Below are 10,778 nucleotides of genomic sequence, written 5' to 3' on the forward strand. Positions count from 1 at the left end.
CCTCAGTCCATTCTCTTCAGAATGACTTGCTACCTGCCCTGGCTTCACGGCTACTTTTATTATACTTCCCCCTCACGTTAACTCTAGATGAACGTTTAATGCTCCAAACTTTCTAGCCAATTGTGCTCTGCAGAAACCAGGCAGCTTCTCTGACATGAAGACTTAGAGTCCTTGCTCCAAAGAGGGCCCTATACAATTTTCCTGGTGCTTATTGACAAATAAGAGGAACCAGATAGTGTCAATTTTGTGCATTCTTCTTATTCCTAAAATTGCCTATAGTGGCCAGTGTTTTAAAGTCTCCAAAGTATGTCTCAGATGCTCATCTAAACACTGGATGGCAAAGAGGTCACTGCCTGTGTCAAGCTTATTGGCAAACAAATGGTGCTTGCGCAGCATCCACTTCAAGGTGCCAGCTCTGAAAATGCACACTGAGTGCACATGGACCCTACTGCAGGTGGGTAAAGAGTGCTTCAAAGTGCTGCCACTTGACAAACATAGAAGCTGCGTGCATGTCAGACGAGTCATACTTATGGCTTAAGGAGAGTGAGCTGGGGACTTCAGGAATCCTTTGAACAGTGGCCTAGAGATACTTGCTGTATGTGTCTTGGGCCTACTCCATACACTTTTAAATTTTTTTCATTCTCTAGCATATACCCCACGTCCTCCCTACTGACCACAAAATAGGCACTGCCTGAAAAAAGAGATGTTTCGAGTGGAGGACGCATTTTGACAGTCCCCGTGTTTGTCAGCTTTCCATTAATAACTGCATGCCCCCTTTTCTGCCTTTCTTCCTTACTGACTAGCATCCTCTCAGTTTCCAGGTTGTTTCCACCCATTAATGACTTGAGCTTCCTGAAAATTTCCAGGTTGGTTTGAATAGCAAAATCCATACCACAAAGATTTATCAAGTACCCTAGTCTGTACTCATTGTGTAGAGGTCCTTCATGCGGTTGAGGTCAGCCTGAACCACTCCACAGGGATGCAAAAACCACACCCTCGGCCCCTCAAGGCTTCTGTCAGGCAGAAGCAGCACAGTAGGGCACCTTCTTGCACTCCAGGGCCAGACTTTCACTCCAGCACTTTCTCTCCATGCAGAGTAAAGCACGGCACTGTAATGGGTGCCGGATGTCACCTGGAATCAGAGCACTAAATGATCCAGACTTTCCTTAATTCTGTGTGCTGTTCTTTATTTTAATATACCTTTGCACTTCTGATAAATGTAAACTGACAACCTTCAAGGCCATGAAGGAGGGAACATCTGTTGGTGCTGGAAGCCTAGAAGACCGCCCTTAACAACAACAACAAAAGTCCCCGATTGTTGTTTGAAATGCTGAGGAAGTTGCTGTGGAGGAGGAAGTTACTATGGAGGAGACTTTTTTTCTTTTTTCTTTCTTTTTTTGAGATGAAGTCTCACTCTGTCGTCCAGGCTGGAGTGCAGTGGCGCGATCTTGGCTCACTGCAACCTCTGCCTCTCTGGTTCAAGCGCCATGCTTGGCTAATTTTTGTGTTTTTAGTAGAGACAGGATTTCACTATGTTGGCCAGGCTGGTCTCGAACTCCTGACCTCAGGTGATCCACTTGCCTCAGCCTCCCCAAATGTTGGGATTACAGGTGTGAGCCACCACGCCCGGCCAGGGTAGATTTTATTTTCTAAGCTCCAGAGCATTTGATATGCCTTTGGAGAAGTTCACACCAATTCCAAACAAGTTAAAAATGTTATACAAAGTTAGTGCATGTAATAAGTTCTAAATAAATTTAAATGTTATATAAGGTTCAATATATGTAATATTGTATTGAACAATACAATTAGAAGTAGATGATTTTTATTTATAGGAAATCATTTTACTGCATTGATTATTCTAGATTTATCTAGGAGAATGTTGGCAAAGGTCACATTAGTAACTGAAATCTAGAAAGACTCCAAAGCCTAAATTAAGATAATGACCTAAGTTTTCTTATTGCAACTTTTTTATCAAACCAGTTGCAATGCTTCTCTTCCTGTTCTTCCTGCCCTCTGGTGGAGGTGCTAACCAGCAGGCCAGGAGATAAGCAAGAGCCATAAGAGAGAATAGTGAAAAAGATCAAGGTAAGCCTAAATGGCAAACCACTCCTGAATAATTGAAGAGCCACTGTTTACCTAGAACAAACCTCTGTTCCTTGGTTTTTCCAACATTAAATAAGGACAACAATATTTACCAAAAGACTATTATTCCCAAGGTGGTACCTTTCCATAGGTACTGCTTTCTACCTTTGGTCTTGCAGACCTGGCTAATTCTCACACAAAGGAAACCATTCTCCTACTGTGGCCCTTTCAATGCCTGGAAAAGAATGCAGGTTGGTACAGTATAAAAAGCAGTGGACTCCATCATGTTGGGCGTTTAGGTCGCCATTCCATCACTTTACTCTTCAGAGTCTTTTCGATCCTATTCCTTAGATCGACGATGTACTTTTATTTTGTGACAAATCCTTCCTAAGCTGGAACTTGGCCTAGGAAGCTTTGTTTCATTGAAGGAGATAATGAATTTGAAAGAATACTACAATTTTATTGGGTTTGTATATGATTTAATGCATTAATGACATTTGTTTTATTTATGTTGTTAATTGCTAAATAATAGCAATCTTAAATATTTCTGAAATGCCTTTTATCTTGATCCTGAAAGATAGCTGCTATAGCATTAAAATACACTTACTGAATTAAAAAAAAGCAGTGGACTAGGAAGTGAGGGTTCAGTTTCCAGCTCTGGCTCTTGCTAGTGGCTTGGATGCCGTTGGGTAAGTCTCTTAACCTCCCTGAGACTGGGTTTCTTCATCTGTAAGTTAAGAATTATGATATTAATGGGTCTATTGTGAGGTTCAAATGAAGTAATGGTAGTTAAAGTGCTTTGTAAACAATAAAGCACCCTACAGCACTAGGGTAATATTAAGGCAGTGTTGACAACTCTTCTCTGAATCAACATTTAACTTGACTTGGTTGTCTGTGTACTTTAAAATGAGAAATAAGGTTTATCCTTTTAATCTTTAGCAAATAAATGAAGCCTTTGGTCTTGGATCCATAGAAAAAGCAAATTCTATGTCCTGATGTAATCCAAGTCTGTGTGTGGACTCTCTAGATTCTGCTTCATTTTTGTTTTAATTATAGCATTGAAAGAGTGGAAGGTTTAAAATTACACCTTTCAGAACTACTCATTATTTAGTGACTCTACATTTCAAATATATTGCTCATGTCTTTAAAATAAATGATCAGGTTCTTTTATTGTTACCTTGGCCTAACTATACGTCTATTGACATAGTGATTTATAGAAATCGGTTTTTAGTTTTTGTTTTTAACATTTCCTTGAAGCTGCGATAATTTAAAAGATTTAAATATTTAGACATATTAAATGTTTAAGTTGCTTACACATTTTATTCTGTGTGGCTGAGGATGATTGCAAAATACATAGAATTATGTAACTAGAAGAGTTGAGAGTTCTGCACTTCTTTCTCTGCTACACACACAATCTCTCATGCCTCTTCCCATCCCACTTTGTTAGGATATACTAGAAGAAAAACAAAAAAGGTACTTATCTGAAAGAGATGAAACTGTCAAAGGTACCTGGTCCAAGTCACTATTATTCTTGGCTAGGTATTTAAAATAGCCTCCTATCTGGTTTTCCTACTTCAATCTGTTCTTAAAATAGCAACCAGTGGGCACGGTGGCTCACATCTGAAATCCCAGCACTTTGGGAGGCTGAGGTGGGAGGATCGCTTGAGTCCAGGAGTTTGAGACCAGTCTGGGCAACATAGCGAGACCGTGTCTTTACAAGAGAAAAAAAAATTATCTGACTGTGATGGTATGTGCCTGTAGTACCCGCTACTTGGGAGGCTGAGGTGGGACGATCGCTTCAGCTTGGGAGGTTGAGGCTGCAGTGAGCCAAGATTACCCTACTGCACTCAGCCTGGGCAACAGAGTAAGACCCTGTCTCAAAAAAATACATCTATATCCATATAAACATAGGTATAGATATATCATTCATAGATAGATAGTTAGGTAGATAGATAGATGAATAGATTCAGCCAGAATGATAAAATCCATGTCAGATAATGTCACTTATCTGCTCAAAAACCTCTGAAGGCCTTTACTCCTCTGTCCTGTTTTCCTGCCCACTCCTCACTCCCTCAGCACAGCCATACTAGCCTCCTTGACCACACCAGGGCCACGTCAGCCTCAGAGCCTTGCTGTGAAATGCTCTTTCCTCAGATACTTGAGTAAGTGGCTTCTTCACCTCCTTCAGGTCTAATCATCTCCCCAGTGGTCTTCTCTGTCCCATCTTTTAAAATGGCAGCTCTCACCCCACCTTTTATCCCTTCCTCTATAGTGCTTATCACCATCCGACACACAATATGTTTACTTATTTCTTTTGTTTATTGTCTGTCTGCCCCTCTAGAACGTAAGGCCATGAGGGCAAGGGGTCTCATTTGTTTTGTTAACTGCTCTATCCTCAACACCCCAAAGAGTGCCTGGCTTGTAGCAAGTGCTCCATAAATGTTAGCTGAATGAATGAATGAAACAAAGATAAGTCGTGGTCTTATTTGATTTGCAACACTATAAAAATTGTGAAATTTTCATCAAAACCAAAAAAAGCTATGAACTTTTTGATATCTTCCAATAATGAGACCTATTATAACATCCAAGGCATTAGTGTCCTTCTCTTTCATATCCTCCCCCTCCCAAACATTTTGACCATTCTATGTTTCTAGAATTGAGATCTATTTTAATCCATTACTGTCCTTTTAAGTGTAAGTACAATTTTGTAAACTACTCATAATTTGTCACTAAAGGAGGAAAGAATTGAATAATAATGAAATACTTGTCGTTTGTTTTCTTTGACACTTTAATCTCTTGATGATGTTAGTTTTGGCCATTCATTTTCTGACTTCTCTTTCTCCCCCATCTCCAAAATATCCATATTACCAAAGGATCTTGCTTGGATTTCTTATCTTGCTTTGCATGTTCTCCGTTAGAAGTCATATCCACTGTTATGGCTTCCGTTGTCTCCTTGTCTTAGATTATGCTCATATTTATAAGCCTAATTTTGACATTTCTTATTGGCCCTAATTTTATGTTTCCCTTGCTGGGTCATCTTTCAAGTTCTCAAACCTTTTATGTCTAAACCAACCGGGCACAGTGGTTCACGCCTATAATCCCAGAGCTTTGGGAGAATCATTTGAGCTCAGGAGTTTGAGACAAGCCTGGGCAATAAAGGGAGACCCCGTCTCTACAAAAAATTGAAAAATTAGCTGGGCATGGTGGTGTGTGCCTGTGGTCTCAGCTACTTGGGAGGCTGAGGTGGGAGGGTCACTTGAGCCCGGGAGGTTGAGGCTGCAGTGAGCTGTGATTGTGCCACGACACTCCAGACTGGGAGACAGACTGAGACCTTGTCTCAAAAACAACAACAAAAAACTGGCTCCTGTTCCAGTAATTCGTTTCTGTTAATGACCCTGCTTACTTCTAAATTTGGAAATGTTTTTAAGCCTTGTAATCTTTTATGAGTTTCTTCACAATGTCAAGCCTTGTTGCATCAGCTGATTCATTTCCTTCTTTGCTTTCACTAGATTTGGGACGGGGCCTAAGATTCTGCATTTCTAATATGTTTCTGTGTCAAGCTAATGTTTCTGGTCCATTGGCTACACTTGGAGTAGCAAGGTCCTGCTGTAAGATAACAATGTCCATCTGAACCTAGTCTTCCACTTTCTGTTCCATAGCTGTATCTAAGAAAGACTCAATTCTCTTTCAAAAATAGAGATCTGATATTGCTCAGTCTTGTTTTTTCTGTGTCACAAAAGATTTGGAAAGTTATAGACAGCAGATGAAACACTCAAATCAGCCATAATGGTCAATTCAGAATCAATCATGAACAGTTTGATGTGTATCCTTTTACTCCTTTCTTTATTTGTGTGAAAATACACATTCATGTTCTATCTGTATTTTTAAAACCAAAAAGGATCATTTATCTTTTTAAAATTACCTAACGTATAAATTTGCTTTCTAAGTTTGTTGACTCCCCCATCTTATAAAGTAAAATCTACCTTTTCTTTCTTTCTTTTCTTTTTTTAAAGAGAGGGTCTCGCTCTGTTTCCCAGGCTGGTGTGCAATGGTGCAATCATGGTTCACTGCAGCCTCAACCTCCCAGGTTCAAGCAATTTCCCACCTCAGCCTCCTGAGTAGCTTGGGACTACATGTGTATATCAGCATGCCCAGCAAATTTTTTTTTTTTTTTTTGAGACCAAGTCTCACACCGTCATCTGCACTGGAGTGAAGTGGCCCGTGATCTTGGCTCACTGCAACCTCCGCCTCCTGGGTTCAAGCGATTCTCCTGCCTCAGCCTCCCAAGTAGCTGAGATTACAGGCACACCCCCACCACACCCTGCTAATTTTTGTATTTTTGGTAGAGATGAGGTTTCACCATGTTGGCCAGGATGGTCTCAATCTCTTGAACTCATGATCTGCCCACTTTGGCCTCCCAAAGTGCTGGGATTACAGGCATGAGCCACCACGCCCGGCCAATTTTTGTATTTTGTAAAATGTACAATTTTTGTATATTTTAGAGTTTCAGCATGTTGCCCAGGCTGTCTTGAATTCCTGAGCTCAAGCCTGCCTCAGCCTCCAAATGTGCTAGGATTTCAGGCATGAACCACTATGTCCGGCCAAAATTTGCCTTTTCTATAGAATAAAAACACCCAATGCTGTTTTTTTCTCAACCTCTTTGGCTGCTTTTGGGGACTTGGTGCAGCCAAGCAGATGAATCCTCTGTTGACTTTGGTTCAGGGGCTGGTGACTCAAAGCAGCAGGGATGATGCAGAATCCGCTCTGGCCAGGGCCACAGCAGCAATAGCAGCTGCATCCGGTTTCCAGTGGCAGCAGACACAGCTGTTCTGAGGCAATATGCAGTGTCCAGCTCCCAGAGACTTGTCAGTGCAAGCCATGGGGTCAGTGCTTGGCAGCTGGAGTGGCGACTTCATGGATCAGCTCTGCAGAATGCTTTGGGTATGGTTCTTGCCTGGATAGTTCTCTTCCCACCTTTGCTTCTTAAATTAGCTTCAAAGTTGACTTAATACACTGGTAACAAATACTAATGATATTAACAATAACTGACTCTTAGGTAGTGCTTACTATGTGTCAGGCAAATTTCTAAGGACTTTGTGTGTATTAACTCATTTAATCTTTTACAAAACTCCAATGAGTTATGGACTGGTATTATCCCCATTTTATAGATAAAACTGAGTTACAGGGAGATTAGGTGACTTGTCCAAGGTCCCATGACTATAAATGGTAGATCTGAAACTCAAACCTAGTCAGTCTGATCTAGTTCTTAAGAGCCTTGACTGATACATGTACTGTTTTGCAACCTAATTTTTTCATGTAACAAAGTTTCATGAGCGTTTCCATGTCATTAAATATTTAAGCATTTAGGCCGGGCACAGTGGCTCACGCTTGTAATCCCAGCACTTTGGGAGGCCGAGGCGGGCGGATCACGAGGTCAGGCGATCGAGACCACGGTGAAACCCTGTCTCTACTAAAAATACAAAAAAATTAGCCGGGCATGGTGGCGGGCGCCTGTAGTCCCAGCTACTCGGAGAGGCTGAGGCAGGAGAATGGCGTGAACCCGGGAGGCGGAGCTTGCAGTGAGCCGAGATTGCGCCACTGCACTCCAGCCTGGGCGACAGAGCGAGACTCCGTCTCAAAAAAAAAAAAAAAAAAAAAAAAATTTAAGCATTTAAAGTAGCTGTATAATGTTCAATTATAAGGATGATTCATGTTTTATTTACACAACTATCTACTGTAGAACATCAAGGAAACCCTGGTGGCTAAACTTCTTTATTTTTGAGACGGAGTCTTGCTCTGTCGCTCAGGCTGGAGTGCAATGGTGTGATTTCAGCTCACTGCAACCTCTGCTTCCCGGATTCAAGCAAGTCTTCTGCCACAGCCTCCCAAGTAGCTGAGACTACAGGTGCATGCCACCACACCTGGCTAACTTTTGTATTTTTAGTAGTGATAGGGTTTTGCCATTTTGGGCAGGCTGGTCTTGAACTCCTGGCCTCAAGCGATCCACCCACCTCGGCCTCCAAGTTGTTTTGTTTGTTTGTTTTTAATATCCATGACTTTTTCTTTGGGATAAAGTCTTCAAAGTGGAATGCTAGGTCACGGTGTGTTCAAATCGCCTTCCTGAAAGTTTATTCCAATTTACACACCCAGCCATGGAGGGAAACATCCTGCTTTCTTGAGTCCTTATTGACATTGAATGTTAACATTAAATTGTTTTCCTTTGTGGCACCGAAAATGATACATAGTTTTCTTTAAACTTGAAATTATTTAAACATTTAAACATACGTTTATTGGTTATTTGTTCAAAGTTATTTTACAAATTGCCTTCTCCATCACCTATAGAATAAAGGTGAAACGACTTCAGTTCAAAGCTCTTCCAACTCTGACTCAAACTACTTTTCTAACTAATTCTCCTACAGGTTCTAAACATTCACTTGGCACACTCAAGGGGATTGTTTTGTTTTAGATTGAACCATTTGAATATATATTTTTCTAGGCCAAAAAATTGTTGACTATTGATAGTTTGATATGGTGAAAACTTATAAATCTCCAAAACCTTTGCTGTGACACTACAATACTTCCCACAAATGCCTGTTGCCCATCTCTGCTTGGTGAAATCCTGCTAGTTCTTTACAAGGTGGAGCTCATGAATCAGGTCCTCTCCCTCCAATTCCCTTGCCACCCCTCTCCAGGTTCTCCTCTCACCCCCAGCTTAGGTAACTGTAGATCATTTCTTTTTACAATTTCAACTCTCATTCTTTCCTCTTATAACTGTAGAATGATCTCAGGGTATTGCAGCTGAATAACAAGTTTTCATTTGCCTGGCAGAGGGTGAGCCCTCTGTTGCTCTTCTCTGGCAGAGGCTTATTTATTTTGGCAGCCTCAGAGACAAGCAAAGTTCCCGGCTTATAGTGGGTGCACAAAAATATCTGTTGAACTGAAGAACTAGTAACTTTAGGGCCCAGGAAGTGCCTTATTAGGGCAATACTACTTGCAATTTCCTTCCATGTTAAATAAGGAAGAGCATGCGTAACACCTTCTAGTATCTTCTAATTTGGTTGCTTGGTATTTTGTTTGGAATTGGTCCTCCTTATTTTGAATCCTCCATCTTTCTAATTCATCTTTTCCTGTATTTTCAGATGTTGTAATTATATTGCAGTTCAACAAAATTATTTTATTCCATGGTACAATTCCCAAGAGCAAAACAGCACAATTCTCTAACTGGCTAAATAACAAATCAGCATACTTTCCAAGGACTATATTCTGTGTTTTTTCCTTTTAATCAAATCCATCTTTTCTGTCAGTTGGACTTTCAGGAGCTTTTAGTGACTTCTGGGAAATACCAGTGCTATAGACAGTGTAGCTTCAGGAAACATTAAAAGTAAAAATATTTTTAAAAATTCATTCAAAACATTTAAAAGGAATCCTACTGAGACAGTCTTCTGTTTATATAAGGGATACACTGCACAATTAACTTAACGTATACTTACAGGAAGAAAATCATGAAATTATAGAACTTTAAAGGTAGAAGAGACCCCCAAAGCGTTTCAGTACGTGCTCTTTGGTGAAAAAATACCAAATAGCAGTTGGGGAGAGAATAGTTTGAGCTTAACTTTGGCTCCATATTCCCTCTCCAGTTAATTTGGGTGATGTTCCAACTCTTGCTCATCTTTTCTTACCTACATATCCTGCCCTAGTCATTCCTGGAATGAGTTCAGGTAGAAGCAGCTGCAATGCCAGGCCTCTTTCATGTTTATATTCAGGGGAGACTGGGCGTTGCTTTATGTATGCTTCATCCCCTCTTTTCCCCTAGACATTTTGCCAGCTCTGGCCTTTTCTTTCCTGCTTTCCCATTAGGCAAGAGTGTGCTCAGTATTTTGCCATTTCTAAGTGGGATTCTCTAACCAGGAAACTAGTTCAATGAACAGGTCCAAAGAGCCAGAAGAACTGCGTAAGATTTTGTAAAAGGTGGATGGGGTATTATAATTTAAAGGACAGATTATAACAAGTGTTGATGAGAACGTGGAGAAACTGGAACACTCATACACCGCTGGTGGGGTGAAAAATGGTGCAGCCACTTTGGAAAACAGTCTGGCAGTTCTTCAAATAGTTAAGCATAGAGTTGCCATATGATCAAGCAATTCTACTCTTAGGTATGCTAAAGAGAAATTAAAACATACGTCCAGGCTGGGCATGGTGGCTTATGCCTGTAATCCCAGCACTTTGGGAGGCTGTGGCGGGCAGATCATGAGGTCAAGAGATCGAGACCATCCTGGCTAACATAGTGAAACCCTGTCTCTACTAAGAAATACAAAAAAAATTAGCCGGGCATGGTGGCATATGCCTGTAGTCCCAGCTACTTGGGAAGCTGAGTCAGGAGAATCACTTGAACCTGGGAGGCAGAGGTTGCAGTGAGCCAAGATCGCACTACTGCATTCCAGCCTGGTGACAGAGCGAGACTCTGTTTCAAAACAAAAACAAAAACAAAAACAAACAAACAAACAAAAATACATCCATAGAAGAGTTTATACATGAATGCTCGTAGTAGTGATATTCATAACAGTCAAAGGGTAGAAGCAACCTAAATTTCCATCAACTGATGGATGGATGTTGTATGTCCATAAAATAGAATACTATTCATGAATTAAAAGAACTGAAATACTGATACATGCTACAATATGGATGAACCTTGAAAA

The 10,778-nt window shown here is 40.8% G+C and overlaps 1 pseudogene; it reads right to left on the reverse strand.

Moving 5' to 3' along the window:
- Nucleotides 1–273: 273 nt before the first annotated feature.
- On the reverse strand, nucleotides 274–5,007 carry LOC129485407 (beta-1,3-galactosyl-O-glycosyl-glycoprotein beta-1,6-N-acetylglucosaminyltransferase-like; annotated as a pseudogene).
- Nucleotides 5,008–10,778: the final 5,771 nt, after the last annotated feature.

Source organism: Symphalangus syndactylus, chromosome 6, assembly GCF_028878055.3.
Source record: "Symphalangus syndactylus isolate Jambi chromosome 6, NHGRI_mSymSyn1-v2.1_pri, whole genome shotgun sequence".
NCBI lineage: Eukaryota > Metazoa > Chordata > Mammalia > Primates > Hylobatidae > Symphalangus > Symphalangus syndactylus.